At 45.0% G+C, this 19,195-nt stretch overlaps 1 protein-coding gene across 1 annotated transcript in view; it reads left to right on the plus strand.

Moving 5' to 3' along the window:
- The first annotated feature begins 12,720 nt into the window (after positions 1-12,720).
- Positions 12,721-19,195, plus strand: part of LOC137434557 (procathepsin L-like) — an 89,059-nt gene continuing 82,584 nt past the window's right edge. Inside the window, exon 1 of the mRNA XM_078785650.1 lies at positions 12,721-12,802. The gene's annotated coding sequence lies outside the window, so the exon portion shown is untranslated. The remainder of the gene's footprint in view (positions 12,803-19,195) is intronic.

The raw sequence follows: 19,195 nt of genomic DNA on the forward strand, positions 1-19,195 counted from the left end.
GGTGCACCTTCGCGCGCTGGCACGCGAGGCACGTCCTGGTCCAATCGCGGACGACCTTCCGGAGGCCATGCCAGACGAACTTGTCGGCGACCAGCCTCTGGGAGGCCTTCGTGCCCGGGTGGGACAGGCCGTGGATGGCGTCAAAAACCCGGCGCCGAGGGCACGATGGGGCAAGGCCGCCCGAGGGAGACATCGCACAAGAGGGCTGTGCCCGCGCCGTCGAACGGCACCTCGGTGACGCGGAGGCCCGTGACGGCGGTCCGCAAGGCCTGGACGTCGGGGTCGGTGGTCTGGTCCTCCGCCATCCGGGCATAGTCGATCCCGTGGTGGACCGCGTGGGCGACGGACGGGGAAAGGCAATCCGCCACCGGGTTGTCCTTCCCCGCGACGTGTCGGATGTCCGTTGTGTACTCGGACACAGCCGCGAGGTGACGTTGCTGCCGGGCCGACCACGGCTCGGTGACCTTGGCCATCGCGAAGACCAGGGGCTTGTGGTCAACAAAGGCCGTGAACGCACGGCCCTCGAGCAGATGGCGAAAGTGCCTGACCGCCAGGTGAAGCCCGAGCAACTCGCGGTCGAAGGTACTGTACCGGCGTTCGTGCGGGCGGAGCTGCCGGCTGAAAAACGCCAGCGGTTGCCAAGCTCCACGCACCCATTGCTCGTGAACCGCGCCCACCGCGTAGTCCGACGCGTCGGTGGTGAGGGCGATCGGTGCATCGGGCGCCGGGTGCGCGAGCATGGTGGCGTTAACCAGGGCGAGCTTTGCGCCCGCGAACGCCGCGTCCATCTGCTCGGTCCAAGCGACGTCACCTTTGCCCGGCTTCCCCCGGAGGGCTTCGTGCAGGGGGCGCAGGAGCTGGGCGATGCGGGGCAGGAAACGGTGGTAAAAGTTTACCATGCCCAGGAACTCCTGGAACCTCTTGATCGTGCGGGGGCGCGGAAACCCCTTGACCGCCTCCACCTTTGCTGGTAAGGGGATGGCCCCGTGCCTGGTGACGTGGTGCCCCAAAAAGTCGATCTCGGCGACGCCGAACCGGCACTTGGCGGGGTTCACGATCAGGCCATGCTGGCCCAGGCGTTCTAAGAGCGTGCGGAGATGGCGGAGGTGCTCTTCACAGGACGCGCTTGTGACGAGGATGTCGTCCAGGTAGACATAGACGAAATCCAGGTCGCGCAAGACGCTGTCCATCAGACGTTGGAACGCCTGAGCCGCATTCTTCAAACCGAAGGGCATCCGAAGGAATTCAAAGAGGCCGAATGGCGTAATGACGGCCGTCTTCGGCATGTCCTCCGGCCTGACGGGGACCTGGTGGTAGCCACGTATTTATTTTTATTTTTATTTTTTTAATTTTTTTTTGTATACTGAATCGAGGCTCGTGAAAGAGCTAACATTTATTTCACAAACAAATCAAACAGACAAACAAAACACACAAAAAGAGGGAGCGGAAGACAAGATGGGGAGAGAAGGGGAAGCACACAACCACAACATTTGAGAGCAGGGAGAAGTGTGGGAGGGAGAGGACTTGGGGGCAGGAGGCGTGGGAGGGGGAGGGCGGGGGGGAGAGGTATAAAACACAAGGGGACCGAAATTAGCGGGGGTAGAAAATATCAAGGTTTTGGATGGGGGAGGATAAGAGATGGTGGTGAACAGCTGTTTTAAAGACCTGGAGGGTGCAGTGGGATTGAAGAGAGTGAGGGAGTTTGTTCCAGAGGCGGGAGAAAAGAGGAATGAAGGAGTGAAGGTGAGCAGAAAGTCTTGATTTTGGCAGTTTAACCATAAGAGGGTTGCAGGCAGATCTTGTGCGACCTGTAGGAATATTTGGGGGACAGAGCCCAGAGAGGGCTGGGGGGGCAAGGCCAGAGAGGAGTTGGCGGGGTTCACGATCAGGCCATGCTGGCCCAGGCGTTTGAAGAGCGTGCGGAGATGGCGGAGGTGCTCTTCACAGGATGCGCTTGCGACGAGGATGTCGTCCAGGTAGACATAGACGAAATCCGCTACGAAAGACATAGACGAAAGAGACAGACGTATGAGGTCCACCTTCGAAAAGCAGGACATGTTCGCCAACCGGGCGGAAAAGTCCTGGATGTGGGGGACCGGGTAACGGTCGGGGGTGGTGGCATTGTTGAGGCGGCGGTAGTCCCCGCACGGCCGCCATCCCCCGCCAGGCTTCGGCACGATGTGTAGCGGCGACGCCCAGGCACTCTTGGAGCGCCACACGATGCCCAGCCGCTCCAGCATAGCGAACTCCGCTCTCGCCACCGCAAGCTTCGTTGGTTCGAGGCGGCGGGCCCAGGCGTAGACCGGTGGCCCGACGGTGGGTATGTGATGTTCCACACCATGCTTTACGGCCACCGCCGAGAAGGTGGGCCGCGTGAGGGCCGGGAACTTGGCGAGGAGGCGGGTGAACTCGTCCGCTGCCGGAAGCGTACAAACTAACCTCGCCGGGACCGAACCGCTCAGCAAACCGCTTGGCGAGCCGCTCGGTGAGCCGCTCAGTGAGCCGCTCAACGAGCTGCTCAGCGCGCAAGCAAGCGAGCTGAACGTTTCAGCCTGGACTAGGCGTCTGTTCTTCACATCTACCAACAACCCGTTTGCACAGAGGAAGTCCGCACCGAGCAATGCCATGGGGACACCAGCGGTTACGAACGTCCACGTGAAGCGTTGCCCTCCGAACCGCAGGGAGAGGCAGCACTTCCCGAATGTGCGTATGGGTGTTCCGTTCGCGGCAAGCAATGCGGGGCCCCAGCCCGTGGTTCGCTTGTTGGACGTAGAGGCAGGGATAACGCTCACCTGTGCACCAGTGTCGCATAGGAAGCGGCGCCCGGACAAGGTGTCCATTATAAAAAGAAGGCTGCCGGAATGGCCGACGCTCAGGGCCGCTACCGAGCGCCGGCTTGGCAGTTTCCCGACTTGCCGAAGGAGCACGGCGGGCGACAATTCCTCGCCTTGTGGCCAAACCTGGCGTGGAAATGGCACCAGGTTTGCGATGAAGGCGGCGGCCGCGGTTTTCGCAGTGGTGGTGGGCGGGGCGTGGCGGCGGCCACGCGGTGTGCATCAGCCTCGAGATCCACGAGGTGTGGTGCATCAGCATCAGTGTCAGCCCCGGGATCCGCGACGGCCGCACCGAAGCTCGCCCGCATGTCACACGCCGCGAAAAACTTGTCGGCCTCGACGGCCAGCGCGCGGGGTTCCTTTATGTTGGAACCGGCCAACGCGAGGTGTACCTGGGCCGGCAGCGGGCGTAAAAAGAGCGCCCGGAATAATAAATCCGGTGCTTTGTCCCCCAGTAGCGACAGCATGTGGTCCATTCGGACCGATGGTCGCGTGTCGCCGAGGTCGGGAAGGTCCAGGAGACGGTCGGCCCGTTCGTCCTCTGTGAGGCCGAACGTGGCGATGAGGCGACGCTTGAGCGCCCCGTACCTGTGGTCGGCCGGTGGGTTCCGCAGGAGGGACACGACTCGGGCGGCCGTGCTGGGCCCGAGGGCGGCGATGACGTGGAAATAGCGCGTCTCGTCCGCCGTTATGCCACGAAGCCGAAACTGGGCTTCTGCCTGCATAAACTATATCTTCGCCTGAGCTTCCCAAAACTCGGGGAGTTTCACCGCGACCGCGTTGCTGCTCGTCATGGCGCGTTCTGTAGTTCAGCGTCGGCTGAACTAGTCGAGGTCACCAATGTGGCGCGGTGCTATGCGCGCGACTTGTCTTGCCAATAAGGGAAGCAACAACGATGTAAATACAAGCGTCTTTATTCAAAGGGTCAAACTATAGCACTGCCGTGCTCGGGACTGTGTGCCCCGTGTATATTCCGAGGCCAAGCCTACCCCTCGGGCGTGGCCGATGCCCTCCTGGTGCGCGGAATGATGTCATCGCGCCAGCGAGCCATCGTGTCCACCACAACCTGCCCTTTATTTCTCAAGGTATTCGATCCCTTGCTGCACCGACACGGACATACACTACATGGCCAAAAGTATGTGGACACCGAACATCACACCCATATGTGCTTATCGAGCATCTCATTCCAAAATCATGGGCATTAATATGGAGTTGGTCCCCCCTTTGCTGCTATAACAACCTCCACTCTTCTGGGAAGGCGTTCCACGAGATGTTGGAACATTGCTGCGGGGATTTGCTTCCATTCAGCCACAAGAGCATTACTGAGGTCGGGCACTGATGTTGGACGATGAGGCCTGGCTCGCAGTCGGCGTTCCAATTCATCCCAAAGGTGTTCGATGGGGTTGAGGTCAGGGCTCTGTGCAGGCCAATCACGTTCTTCCACACCGATCTCGACAAACCATTTCTGTACGGACCTCGGTTTGTGCACAGGGGCATTGTCATGCTGAAACAGGAAAGGGCCTTCCCCAAACTGTTGCCACAAAGTTGTAAGCACACAATCGTGTAGAATGTCGTTGTATGCTGAAGCGTTAAGATTTCCCTTCACTGGAACTAAGGGGCTGAGCCCGAACCATGAAAAACAGCCCCAGACTATTATTCCTCCTCCACCAAACTTTATAGTTGCACAATGCATTCGGGTAGGTAGCGTTCTCCTCGCATCCGCCAAACCCAGATTCGTCCGTCGGACTGCCAGGTGGTGAAGCGTGATTCATCACTCCAGAGAATGCATTTCGACTGCTCCAGAGTCCAATGGCGATGAGCTTTACACCACTCCAGCCAACGCTTGGCATTGTGCATGGTGATCTTAGGTTTGTGTGCGGCTGCTCGGCCATGGAAACCCATTTGATGAAGCTCCCGAGGAGCAGTTGTTGTGCTGATGTTGCTTCCAGAGGCAGTTTGGAACTCAGTAGTGAGTGTTGCAACCGAGGACAGACAAGTTTTACGTGCTACGCGCTTCAGCACACGGCAGTCCTGTTCTGTGAGCTTGTGTTGCCTACCACTTTGCGGCTGAGCTGTTGTTGCTCCTAGACGTTTCCACTTCACAATAACAGCACTTACAGTTGACCGGGGCAGCTCTAGCAGGTCAGACATTTGACGAACTGACTTGTTGGAAAGGTGGCATCCTTTGACGGTGCCACGTTGAAAGTCACTGAGCTCTTCAGTATGGCCCATTCTACTGCCAATGTTTGTCTATGGAGATTGCATGGCTGTATGCTTGATTATATATACCTGTCAGCAATGGGTGTGACTGAAACAGCCGAATCCACTAATTCGAAGGGGTGTCCGCATACTTTTGGCCATATAGTGTACCTGTCCCATCACATCAATGTGCTTTGTAGTGCGTGTGCTGATGCCATGTGCATATACTACTTACCATATACTATTGTAGAATGACTCTGAGGCGTTAATAATGCTTATAATAAGAGTAGCTATTTCCTGCTTAAAGTTAATATCTACCATAAGCATCAAGTAATTAATTGTGATATTAGATATGTGTCACTTTTATGTCAAGTTAGGCGAAGTTTACCCATCCCCATGTTTGTATCTAAAATGATCATCAATCCTTTTGACCACATTTTTACCATTCTGCCCTGCGTAATCTGTATTAAATGTCGGTCTTGTTTGTGGTGCAGGTTTTGGCGGCAAATGCAGAAAAGCCGTCGTAACCGGATCACTCGACTATCAAGTAGGGAGGCAGGCACACAGCTTACATCAGAGCTCCGGTGTGCGGATTCACAGAGGAGTTTCTCAGCCCACCCGGCCGAGTAGCGGCCGAGGTTAAAGGAGCGGGAAGCCATAGCACATCATCCTTGACACACAGGCCGAGGGTATAAAGGTGGGGGCAACTCAGGAAGGTGGAGGAGATGCCCCAGGAGCCCATCACAGAATGACACCCAGTTAGACTGCTCATGCTGTGAAGAAGCCACGCCCCCCACTTAGCCGGTCACGCCTCTCCTCCTCCCAAGCATGACGGCGTGAGAACCAGGGAGCCAATTTTCCAGCTGCGGATCATCTCGGTAACTGGCATACCATCGCCACCAGCCCTTTTTAATTGTTTTTAATGTTTAAATTTTTTTTGGTGTGTGTGTGTGTGTGTGTGTGTGTGTGTGTGTACAGAATCGAGGCTCGTGTAAGAGCGAACACATTGGACATGAAAACATGCACAGACACATAAAACATACAATGAAGGGAGCGGGAGACAAGAGGGGGAGAGAAGGAAGCACACAAGCACAACAACAGTGGAGAACAGGGACGTCGGTAGATCTGTGGAAGGGGGAGGGCTGGGGGAGAAGGGGTACACGGTAGAAAGCAAATTAACACTTCTAGGAATTTCTGGAAATAAGTTGGGGATTGAAAGAGGTGGATTTGGGGTGAATTAACGGGGGTAGAAAAGATCAAGGTTTTGGATGGGGGAAGATAAGAGATGGTGGTGAACAGCTGTTTTAAAGACCTGGAGGGAGGAGAGGGATTGAAGAGAAGTGTAGGAGTTTGTTCCAAAGGCGGGAGAAAAGAGGAATGAAGGACTGAAGGTGAGCAGAGAGCCTAGATTTTGGCAGTTTCACCAGAAGAGGGTTGCTGGGAGATCTTGTGTGTCCTGCAGGAATATTTGGGGGACAGAGCACAGACAGAGCTGGGGGAGCAAGGCCGGAGAGGAGTCGGGAGAAGACAGAAAGACCACCAACCTGCCTGCGGTGAGTAAGTGAAAGGCCCTCAGAGTTAGCTTCATCGTGCGAGATTCCATTGATTCTGAATGCTTTGATTTCAACAGCGTGAAGCCGAGCTAGGTGTGAGACAGGTGCACCAGCCCAGAGGGGAGAGCAGTATTTCATTGAGCTGCGGATGAAAGCCTTGTATGTGGTGAGGAGTTCAGGTGTGCCAAGGAAGGACTTCGCACGATGGAGGATGCCCAGTCGGCGACTGGCTTTGGAGGCCAGCTTGGAAATGTGTTTTTCCCAGGAAAGATCATGGCAGATAGTGAGACCCAAAAGCTTGAGTGACAGAACTTCTTGGAGAGGATTGTTGAGAAAGTAGATGGGAGGGTAGGGTTGTCCAGTTGATCTTTTCGGAGAGACATAGTAAGAGTGTGAGATTTGTCAGGATTGAAAGACATGTTCCACTTGTTTGACCAGTCTGATTTTGTCCAGGTCTGCAGAGAGTGAAGAGGCTGCAGACTGCCGATGTGAGGGATGAGGAATGGAGCAGCAGAGAATGGAGTCATCAGCAAAGAGATAGAGAGAATTTTCCAGAGAGTCAGAGAGATCATTGATGAAGACCAGAAAAAGCACATGGCCCAGAACACTACCTTGGGGAACTCCAGCCAAACAGGAAGGGGAGATGAGAGAATTCCATTCAGGGCCACACGTTGACTGCGACCAGAAAGGAAGTCTGCAAGCCTGGGAAGTCTGCAAGCCTGGGAAGTCTGCAAGCCTGGGAAGTCTGCAAGCCTGGGGAGTCTGCAAGCCTGGGAAGTCTGCAAGCCTGGGAAGTCTGCAAGCCTGGGAATTCTGCAAGCCTGGGAAGTCTGCAAGCCTGGGAAGTCTGCAAGCTTGGGAAGTCTGCAAGCTTGGGAAGTCTGCAAGCCTGGGAAGTCTGCAAGCTTGGGAAGTCTGCAAGCTTGGGAAGTCTGCAAGCCTGGGAAGTCTGCAAGCCTGGGAATTCTGCAAGCCTGGGAAGTCTGCAAGCCTGGGAAGTCTGCAAGCTTGGGAAGTCTGCAAGCCTGGGAAGTCTGCAAGCCTGGGAAGTCTGCAAGCCTGGGGAGTCTGCAAGCCTGGGAAGTCTGCAAGCCTGGGAATTCTGCAAGCCTGGGAAGTCTGCAAGCCTGGGAAGTCTGCAAGCCTGGGAAGTCTGCAAGCCTGGGAAGTCTGCAAGAAGGAGATTTCCATGGATACCATAGGAGGAGAGTTTTGTGAGCAGAGCGGGGTGCCAGACCGTATGGAAGGCACAACATATGTCAAGGGAGACAGCTCTGATTTCCTGTTTGGCATTGAGGACCTCCATCCATTGTTATGGCAGCAGAAGCAGCATATGCGGAGTAGAATGACCTGGTCTGAATGTCCAGAGTAGAGTGATCTGGTCTGAATCCAAATTGAAACTCATTTTCGTAAGTCTGCCGCTTGAGGGTTAGTGCTGTTGGGCTGTAAAGTGGTGCCCTGAGACATCATACCTGGTCATCCTCCATATATTGCTTGTGTCACTGCATTGCATTCCAGGTCCCTGTATATTGTGCATTGATGGTTTTCCCACATACAAGAAATTCCGCATTAGTTAACGCGTTATGGACTCAAAACGCCATACCTACTGCCATAAACTTTCTCGGTGATGGCTGAACCCTCAATATTTTGGTGGGGACCAATGATGTCTCCACTCTGTTCTGGTTTGATATGACTGACTCGAGCATAAGAAATGATGGACCCAGTAAGTATAAGAGCTCTAATTGTGGGGAGGGGGACAGGTATGTTAACTTACCTATGTTGGAAATGTAATTTGCCAAATTGTTTTGATTGCATTAAAACAGGAAGTTGGGATCCTATTGTAAAAAAAATGTTTTTTAAAGTTTCATTCGTTCAGGGTCCCCCACCGTTTCCCCATAATCCGAACATTGCCCAGGTCTCAACCCATGTTAAAATCTTCAATAAATCATCTTCTTCCTCCTAGTAATGTTCCAGGAAGTCTGCTGGAATGGCCACATCAGCTATTGCTTATTGATCAAGCGTGAGGTCCTTTTGGTACCCACCTTACACCAACCTTCTTAAATTGAATGAATGAATGATTGTTTTCACATTTCAACACTGACATCCAATTATTTATACTGTAATCTGGAGGTTCTCCAAAATTATACCTGTTTAGCATGTCCAGCGTTTGCTTGTGGTGTGACAGCAGTTGGTTTCATCATTCATACTAGGGCATGCCCGTACTATATATACAGTATATCTAAAATTATATCCCCCCCCTCTATTTACATGAAATGGTTTGGTCCATTCGCAAAGCCAAAGCGAACGGCTTGCGAGTACGGTGACAATCCCCCCCCTCTATTTACATGAAATGGTTTGGTCCATTCGCAAAGCCAAAGCGAACGGCTTGCGAGTACGGTGACAACCCCCCCCCCCCCCCTCTATTTACATGAAATGGTTTGGTCCATGAAATGGTTTGGTCCATTCGCAAAGCCAAAGCGAACGGCTTGCGAGTACGGTGACAATCCCCCCCCCCCCCTCTATTTACATGAAATGGTTTGGTCCAATTCGCAAAGCCAAAGCGAACGGCTTGCGGAGTTTGGTAAATAAATCGCCATAGCTCGGTAACTACTTCTCCGATTAATATGAAACCTTGAAAAGGCACATCCTCAGGTCCCCAGCAATATACCTGGCAAGTTTCAAGTATATCGGACCCGTGGTTGTCGAGAAACAGCGGTCACAGACACACAGACATACACACACACATACACACACACATACACACACACACACAGAGATTACTGGAATTATAGATAGATAAGAGCTCTAAAGATTTCTCACCAATTAATGGCCATTTTTGAACTCACTGCACCTTCTAAATACAAAACGAAATGTAAGTAACACATCCATCACAAAACTACTGTATGGAATGGAGAATTTCAGATGGATTGATGTTCTCCTTCATAAGTAATTGAACGATACACCTCTGTTCCAGAGCACAAGTAACAATGTCGGCCACCATCTTTGTTTTACCCAGAATGCTTTGGCCACAGTTGACATCACTATACGTTATACCTGCATAACTTACTCGAGGTATAAAGGTAGACAATAAAATTGCATGAAAATTTCAGCACGGATGTACTGTTTTTACATGTTTATTACTTCCGCCACCAAAGGTGGATGGAGGTTATGTTTTCACCCTTGTCTGTCCGTCTGTCTGTCTGTTTGTCCGTTTGTGAACAAAATATCTCAAAAAGTTGTGGACGGATTCGGACGAAATTTTGCAGAGATGTAGGGTATGTGACAAGGACGAAATGATTCGATTTTGGTGAAGATCCGGATTCAGATCCGGCTACAATAATTTTAAAGTGATTCTTCACCATTGGGAGATCGGGCCAAAAACTATACATAGCAGGATATCTCAAAAGGTTATGGACAGATTTGGACGAAACTTGTCGGAAAGGTTGTGTGTCTGACAAGGAAGAATCGATTCAATGTTGGTGAAGCTCCGGATCCGGATCCAACTAGTAGAATTTTTTAAGTGATTCTTCACCATTGAGTGATATGGCCATTGGCCAACCAGGCGGAGGTGTGTTCTCTACTGAGTGCCATTCTAGTTTGTTTTTGTACACATAGTCGAGACTCGTGGAAGAGCTAATGCACTGAAAGGATTTGGCCGGAACAGACAAAAACATGTCGGAGCACATGCATGCATGGATAAGGAAACCCCAAGGAGGAAAAACTGGAAAATTAGGAGGGATTTGGGTGGGGTTAACGAGGGTAGAGAAGATCGTGGTTTCGGATTTGTGATGATCTGAGATGGTGGTGAACAGCTGAGCTGTCCTGAAGACCTGGAGGGGTGACTGGGATTGAAGGGGATGTGTAAAAGTTGATTCCACACTCCACAGGCGGTGAAAAAAGAGGAACAATTAAATGAGTTGAGGTGAAATGTGATCCTGGATACAGGTAGTTTCATCAGAAGGGGGTTGATGGTGGACCATGTGAACCCTGCAAAAACCTGGGGAGGACAAAGCACAGAGAGAGCAGAGGGTACATTCGAATGTCCTCCGTGACTACGAGCATCATCGTCCATCCATGAGTGTCATCACCCATCCACGAATGTCATCATCCATCCACGAGTGTCATCACCCATCCAGGAGTGTCATCATCCATCCACGAGTGTCATTATCCATCCACGAGTGTCATCATCCATCCACGTGTGTCATCATCCATCCACGAGTGTCATCATCCATCCACGAGTGTCATTATCCATCCACGAGTGTCATCATCCATCCACGAGTGTCATCATCCATCCACGAGTGTCATCATCCATCCACGAGTGTCATCATCCATCCACGAGTGTCATCATCCATCCACGAGTGTCATCATCCATCCACAAGTGTCATTATCCATCCACGAGTGTCATCATCCATCCACGAGTGTCATCATCCATCCACGAGTGTCATCATCCATCCACGAGTGTCATCATCCATCCACAAGTGTCATTATCCATCCACGAGTGTCATCATCCATCCACGAGTGTCATCATCCATCCACGAGTGTCATCATCCATCCACGAGTGTCATCATCCATCCACGAGTGTCATTATCCATCCACGAGTGTCATCATCCATCCACGAGTGTCATCACCCATCCACGAGTGTCATCACCCATCCACGAGTGTCATTATCCATCCACGAGTGTCATCCATCCACGAGTGTCATCAGCCATCCACGAGTGTCATTATACATCCACGAGTGTCATTATCCATCCACGAGTGTCATTATCCATCCACGAGTGTCATTATCCATCCACGAGTGTCATCACCCATCCACGAGTGTCAGTGTCATCATCCATCCACGAGTGTCATCATCCATCCACGAGTGTCATCACCCATCCACGAGTGTCATTAACCATCCACGAGTGTCATTATCCATCCACGAGTGTCATTATCCATCCACGAGTGTCATTATCCATCCACGAGTGTCATCATCCATCCACGAGTGTCATTATCCATCCACGAGTGTCATCATCCATCCACGAGTGTCATTAACCATCCACGAGTGTCATTATCCATCCACGAGTGTCATCACCCATCCACGAGTGTCATCATCCATCCACGAGTGTCATCACCCATCCACGAGTGTCATCATCCATCCACGAGTGTCATCATCCATCCACGAGTGTCATCACCCATCCACGAGTGTCATTAACCATCCACGAGTGTCATTAACCATCCACGAGTGTCATTATCCATCCACGAGTGTCATCATCCATCCACGAGTGTCATCATCCATCCACGAGTGTCATCACCCATCCACGAGTGTCATTAACCATCCACGAGTGTCATTAACCATCCACGAGTGTCATTATCCATCCACGAGTGTCATCACCCATCCACGAGTGTCATCATCCATCCACGAGTGTCATCACCCATCCACGAGTGTCATCATCCATCCACGAGTGTCATCATCCATCCACGAGTGTCATCACCCATCCACGAGTGTCATTAACCATCCACGAGTGTCATTAACCATCCACGAGTGTCATTATCCATCCACGAGTGTCATTATCCATCCACGAGTGTCATTATCCATCCACGAGTGTCATCATCCATCCACGAGTGTCATTATCCATCCACGAGTGTCATCACGCATCCACGAGTGTCATCATCCATCCACGAGTGTCATCACCCATCCACGAGTGTCATTATCCATCAATGAGTGGATGTGCGAGTGAACATGGTAAACATATTAGTTTGGTTCAAACAGGTGTTTCATATCTTGACATCATGATCTTTGTTCGAAAATGTTCATTTTTCAAGATTACAAAAACTTATGTCAAAATTTTTAAATCAGTCAAACTTTACATTTTCTTGTTATCCGCATTTTCTTGTTATCCGCCCTTCCTTCTCTATCCTTCAGTTCACTAAAACGATGAAGAAGCCATTTGTTTTTGATAAGGAAAATAAACAAGTTGGACCCACACTTAGCCCTTCCCCCTGTCTATCCATGTTTTCCCTCTCGCTCCCCTCCTCTTTTCCCTCCTTTTTTACTCCTCCTCCATCCCCTCTCCCCACTCCTCCTCCATCCCCTCTCCCCACTCCTCCTCCATCCCCTCTCCCCACTCCTATCTCAAGATCCCGCCAGTTTCAACAGTTGGGTGAGATTGGCAGTTTGCTGAGCAATCTCTCTTCACTGGGGAAGTTGTTCCATGAAAAAGTTTCTACAATTCGAAGGTGTTGAGGATTGTGTGGTTGTTAGATTATGAAATTATCATGAGTGTACTATTGTGCAATTACAATAACATGATAATGACGTGCTTGCCAGGTGGTTAGAATGGAATTGTAACATACCGTATAGTGACGAGATTCCTTACTATGTTACATGATAGTTATAAGGTGGTGAGAATCATGAAATTGTAACATACCATATAGTGATAAACATTCCTTACCATGTTACATGACAGTTATAATGTGGTGAGAATCATGAAATTGTAACATACTGTACAGTGACGAGATTCCTTACTATGTTACATGACAGTTATAGGGTGGTGAGAATCATGAAATTGTAATATACCGTATAGTGATGACATTCCTTACTATGTCACGTGATAGTTATAATGTGGTGAGAATCATGAAATTGTAACATACCATATAGTGATAAACATTCCTTACTATGTTACATGATAGTTATAAGGTGGTGAGAATCATGAAATTGTAATATACCGTATAGTGATGACATTCCTTACTATGTCACGTGATAGTTATAATGTGGTGAGAATCATGAAATTGTAACATACCATATAGTGATAAACATTCCTTACTATGTTACATGATAGTTATAAGGTGGTGAGAATCATGAAATTGTAACATACCATATAGTGATAAACATTCCTTACCATGTTACATGACAGTTATAATGTGGTGAGAATCATGAAATTGTAACATACCATATAGTGATAAACATTCCTTACTATGTTACATGACAGTTATAAGGTGGTGAGAATCATGAAATTGTAACATACTGTATAGTGTATAGTGACGAGATTCCTTACTATGTTACATGACAGTTATAAGGTGGTGAGAATCATGAAATTGTAACATACTGTACAGTGACGAGATTCCTTACTATGTTACATGACAGTTATAAGGTGGTGAGAATCATGAAATTGTAATATACCGTATAGTGATGACATTCCTTACTATGTCACGTGATAGTTATAATGTGGTGAGAATCATGAAATTGTAATATACCGTATAGTGATGACATTCCTTACTATGTCACGTGATAGTTATAATGTGGTGAGAATCATGAAATTGTAACATACCATATAGTGATAAACATTCCTTACTATGTTACATGATAGTTATAAGGTGGTGAGAATCATGAAATTGTAACATACCATATAGTGATAAACATTCCTTACTATGTTACATGATAGTTATAAGGTGGTGAGAATCATGAAATTGTAACATACCATATAGTGATAAACATTCCTTACCATGTTACATGACAGTTATAAGGTGGTGAGAATCATGAAATTGTAATATACCGTATAGTGATAAACATTCCTTACCATGTTACATGATAGTTATAAGGTGGTGAGAATCATGAAATTGTAACATACCATATAGTGATAAACATTCCTTACTATGTTACATGATAGTTATAAGGTGGTGAGAATCATGAAATTGTAACATACCATATAGTGATAAACATTCCTTACCATGTTACATGACAGTTATAAGGTGGTGAGAATCATGAAATTGTAATATACCGTATAGTGATAAACATTCCTTACCATGTTACATGATAGTTATAAGGTGGTGAGAATCATGAAATTGTAACATACCATATAGTGATAAACATTCCTTACCATGTTACATGATAGTTATAAGGTGGTGAGAATCATGAAATTGTAATATACCGTATAGTGATAAACATTCCTTACTATGTTACATGATAGTTATAAGGTGGTGAGAATCATGAAATTGTAACATACCATATAGTGATAAACATTCCTTACTATGTCACGTGATAGTTATAAGGTGGTGAGAATCATGAAATTGTAACATACCATATAGTGATAAACATTCCTTACTATGTTACATGATAGTTATAAGGTGGTGAGAATCATGAAATTGTAACATACCATATAGTGATAAACATTCCTTACCATGTTACATGACAGTTATAAGGTGGTGAGAATCATGAAATTGTAATATACCGTATAGTGATAAACATTCCTTACCATGTTACATGATAGTTATAATGTGGTGAGAATCATGAAATTGTAACATACCATATAGTGATAAACATTCCTTACTATGTTACATGATAGTTATAAGGTGGTGAGAATCATGAAATTGTAACATACCATATAGTGATAAACATTCCTTACCATGTTACATGACAGTTATAAGGTGGTGAGAATCATGAAATTGTAATATACAGTATAGTGATAAACATTCCTTACCATGTTACATGATAGTTATAAGGTGGTGAGAATCATGAAATTGTAACATACCATATAGTGATAAACATTCCTTACCATGTTACATGATAGTTATAAGGTGGTGAGAATCATGAAATTGTAACATACCGTATAGTGATGACATTCCTTACTATGTCACGTGATAGTTATAATGTGGTGAGAATCATGAAATTGTAACATACCATATAGTGATAAACTTTCCTTACTATGTTACATGATAGTTATAAGGTGGTGAGAATCATGAAATTGTAACATACCATAAAGTGATAAACATTCCTTACTATGTTACATGATAGTTATAAGGTGGTGAGAATCATGAAATTGTAACATACCATATAGTGATGATATTCCTTGCTATTTACATGATAGTTATAAGGTGGTGAGAATCATGAAATTGTAACATACCGTATAGTGACGAGATTCCTTACCATGTTACATGACAGTTATAAGGTGGTGAGAATCATGAAATTGTAACATACCATATAGTGATAAACATTCCTTACTATGTTACATGATAGTTATAAGGTGGTGAGAATCATGAAATTGTAACATACCATATAGTGATGATATTCCTTGCTATTTACATGATAGTTATAATGTGGTGAGAATCATGAAATTGTAACATACCGTATAGTGACGAGATTCCTTACCATGTTACATGACAGTTATAAGGTGGTGAGAATCATGAAATTGTAACATACCATATAGTGATAAATATTCCTTACTATGTTACATGATAGTTATAAGGTGGTGAGAATCATGAAATTGTAACATACCGTATAGTGATGACATTCCTTACTATGTCACGTGATAGTTATAATGTGGTGAGAATCATGAAATTGTAACATACCATATAGTGATGATATTCCTTGCTATTTACATGATAGTTATAAGGTGGTGAGAATCATGAAATTGTAACATACCATATAGTGATAAACATTCCTTACTATGTTACATGATAGTTATAAGGTGGTGAGAATCATGAAATTGTAACATACCGTATAGTGATGACATTCCTTACTATGTCACGTGATAGTTATAATGTGGTGAGAATCATGAAATTGTAACATACCATATAGTGATAAACATTCCTTACTATGTTACATGATAGTTATAAGGTGGTGAGAATCATGAAATTGTAACATACCGTATAGTGATGACATTCCTTACTATGTTACATGATAGTTATAAGGTGGTGAGAATCATGAAATTGTAACATACCGTATAGTGACGAGATTCCTTACTGTTACATGACAGTTATAAGGTGGTGAGAATCATGAAATTGTAATATACCGTATAGTGATGACATTCCTTACTATGTCACGTGATAGTTATAATGTGGTGAGAATCATGAAATTGTAACATACTGTATTGTGACGAGATTCCTTACTATGTTACATGATAGTTATAATGTGGTGAGAATCATGAAATTGTAACATACCGTATAGTGATGACATTCCTTACGATGTCACGTGATAGTTATAATGTGGTGAGAATCATGAAATTGTAACATACTGTATTGTGACGAGATTCCTTACTATGTTACATGATAGTTATAAGGTGGTGAGAATCATGAAATTGTAATATACCGTATAGTGATGACATTCCTTACGATGTCACGTGATAGTTATAATGTGGTGAGAATCATGAAATTGTAACATACTGTATTGTGACGAGATTCCTTACTATGTTACATGATAGTTATAAGGTGGTGAGAATCATGAAATTGTAACATACTGTATTGTGACGAGATTCCTTACTGTTACATGATAGTTATAATGTGGTGAGAATCATGAAATTGTAACATACTGTATAGTGACGAGATTCCTTACTATGTTACATGATAGTTATAAGGTGGTGAGAATCATGGAATTGTAACATACTGTATAGTGACGAGATTCCTTACTGTTACATGATAGTTATAAGGTGGTGAGAATCATGAAATTGTAATATACTGTATAGTGATGACATTCCTTACTATGTCACGTGATAGTTATAATGTGGTGAGAATCATGAAATTGTAACATACTGTATAGTGACGAGATTCCTTACTATGTTACATGATAGTTATAAGGTGGTGAGAATCATGAAATTGTAACATACTGTATAGTGACGAGATTCCTTACTGTTACATGATAGTTATAAGGTGGTGAGAATCATGAAATTGTAATATACTGTATAGTGATGACATTCCTTACTATGTCACGTGATAGTTATAATGTGGTGAGAATCATGAAATTGTAACATACTGTATCGTGACGAGATTCCTTACTATGTTACATGATAGTTATAAGGTGGTGAGAATCATGAAATTGTAACATACTGTATAGTGACGAGATTCCTTACTATGTTACATGATAGTTATAAGGTGGTGAGAATCATGAAATTGTAACATACCATATAGTGATAAACATTCCTTACTATGTTACATGATAGTTATAAGGTGGTGAGAATCATGAAATTGTAACATACCATATAGTGATAAACATTCCTTACTATGTTACATGATAGTTATAAGGTGGTGAGAATCATGAAATTGTAACATACCATATAGTGATAAACATTCCTTACCATGTTACATGACAGTTATAAGGTGGTGAGAATCATGAAATTGTAATATACCGTATAGTGATAAACATTCCTTACCATGTTACATGATAGTTATAAGGTGGTGAGAATCATGAAATTGTAACATACCATATAGTGATAAACATTCCTTACCATGTTACATGATAGTTATAAGGTGGTGAGAATCATGAAATTGTAATATACCGTATAGTGATAAACATTCCTTACTATGTTACATGATAGTTATAAGGTGGTGAGAATCATGAAATTGTAACATACCATATAGTGATAAACATTCCTTACTATGTCACGTGATAGTTATAAGGTGGTGAGAATCATGAAATTGTAACATACCATATAGTGATAAACATTCCTTACTATGTTACATGATAGTTATAAGGTGGTGAGAATCATGAAATTGTAACATACCATATAGTGATAAACATTCCTTACCATGTTACATGACAGTTATAAGGTGGTGAGAATCATGAAATTGTAATATACCATATAGTGATAAACATTCCTTACCATGTTACATGATAGTTATAATGTGGTGAGAATCATGAAATTGTAACATACCATATAGTGATAAACATTCCTTACTATGTTACATGATAGTTATAAGGTGGTGAGAATCATGAAATTGTAACATACCATATAGTGATAAACATTCCTTACCATGTTACATGACAGTTATAAGGTGGTGAGAATCATGAAATTGTAATATACAGTATAGTGATAAACATTCCTTACCATGTTACATGATAGTTATAAGGTGGTGAGAATCATGAAATTGTAACATACCATATAGTGATAAACATTCCTTACCATGTTACATGATAGTTATAAGGTGGTGAGAATCATGAAATTGTAACATACCGTATAGTGATGACATTCCTTACTATGTCACGTGATAGTTATAATGTGGTGAGAATCATGAAATTGTAACATACCATATAGTGATAAACTTTCCTTACTATGTTACATGATAGTTATAAGGTGGTGAGAATCATGAAATTGTAACATACCATAAAGTGATAAACATTCCTTACTATGTTACATGATAGTTATAAGGTGGTGAGAATCATGAAATTGTAACATACCATATAGTGATGATATTCCTTGCTATTTACATGATAGTTATAAGGTGGTGAGAATCATGAAATTGTAACATACCGTATAGTGACGAGATTCCTTACCATGTTACATGACAGTTATAAGGTGGTGAGAATCATGAAATTGTAACATACCATATAGTGATAAACATTCCTTACTATGTTACATGATAGTTATAAGGTGGTGAGAATCATGAAATTGTAACATACCATATAGTGATGATATTCCTTGCTATTTACATGATAGTTATAATGTGGTGAGAATCATGAAATTGTAACATACCGTATAGTGACGAGATTCCTTACCATGTTACATGACAGTTATAAGGTGGTGAGAATCATGAAATTGTAACATACCATATAGTGATAAATATTCCTTACTATGTTACATGATAGTTATAAGGTGGTGAGAATCATGAAATTGTAACATACCGTATAGTGATGACATTCCT

The sequence above is a fragment of the Myxine glutinosa genome, chromosome 10 (genome assembly GCF_964187855.1).
Source record: "Myxine glutinosa chromosome 10, kmMyxGlut1.1, whole genome shotgun sequence".
Classification (NCBI taxonomy): domain Eukaryota; kingdom Metazoa; phylum Chordata; class Myxini; order Myxiniformes; family Myxinidae; genus Myxine; species Myxine glutinosa.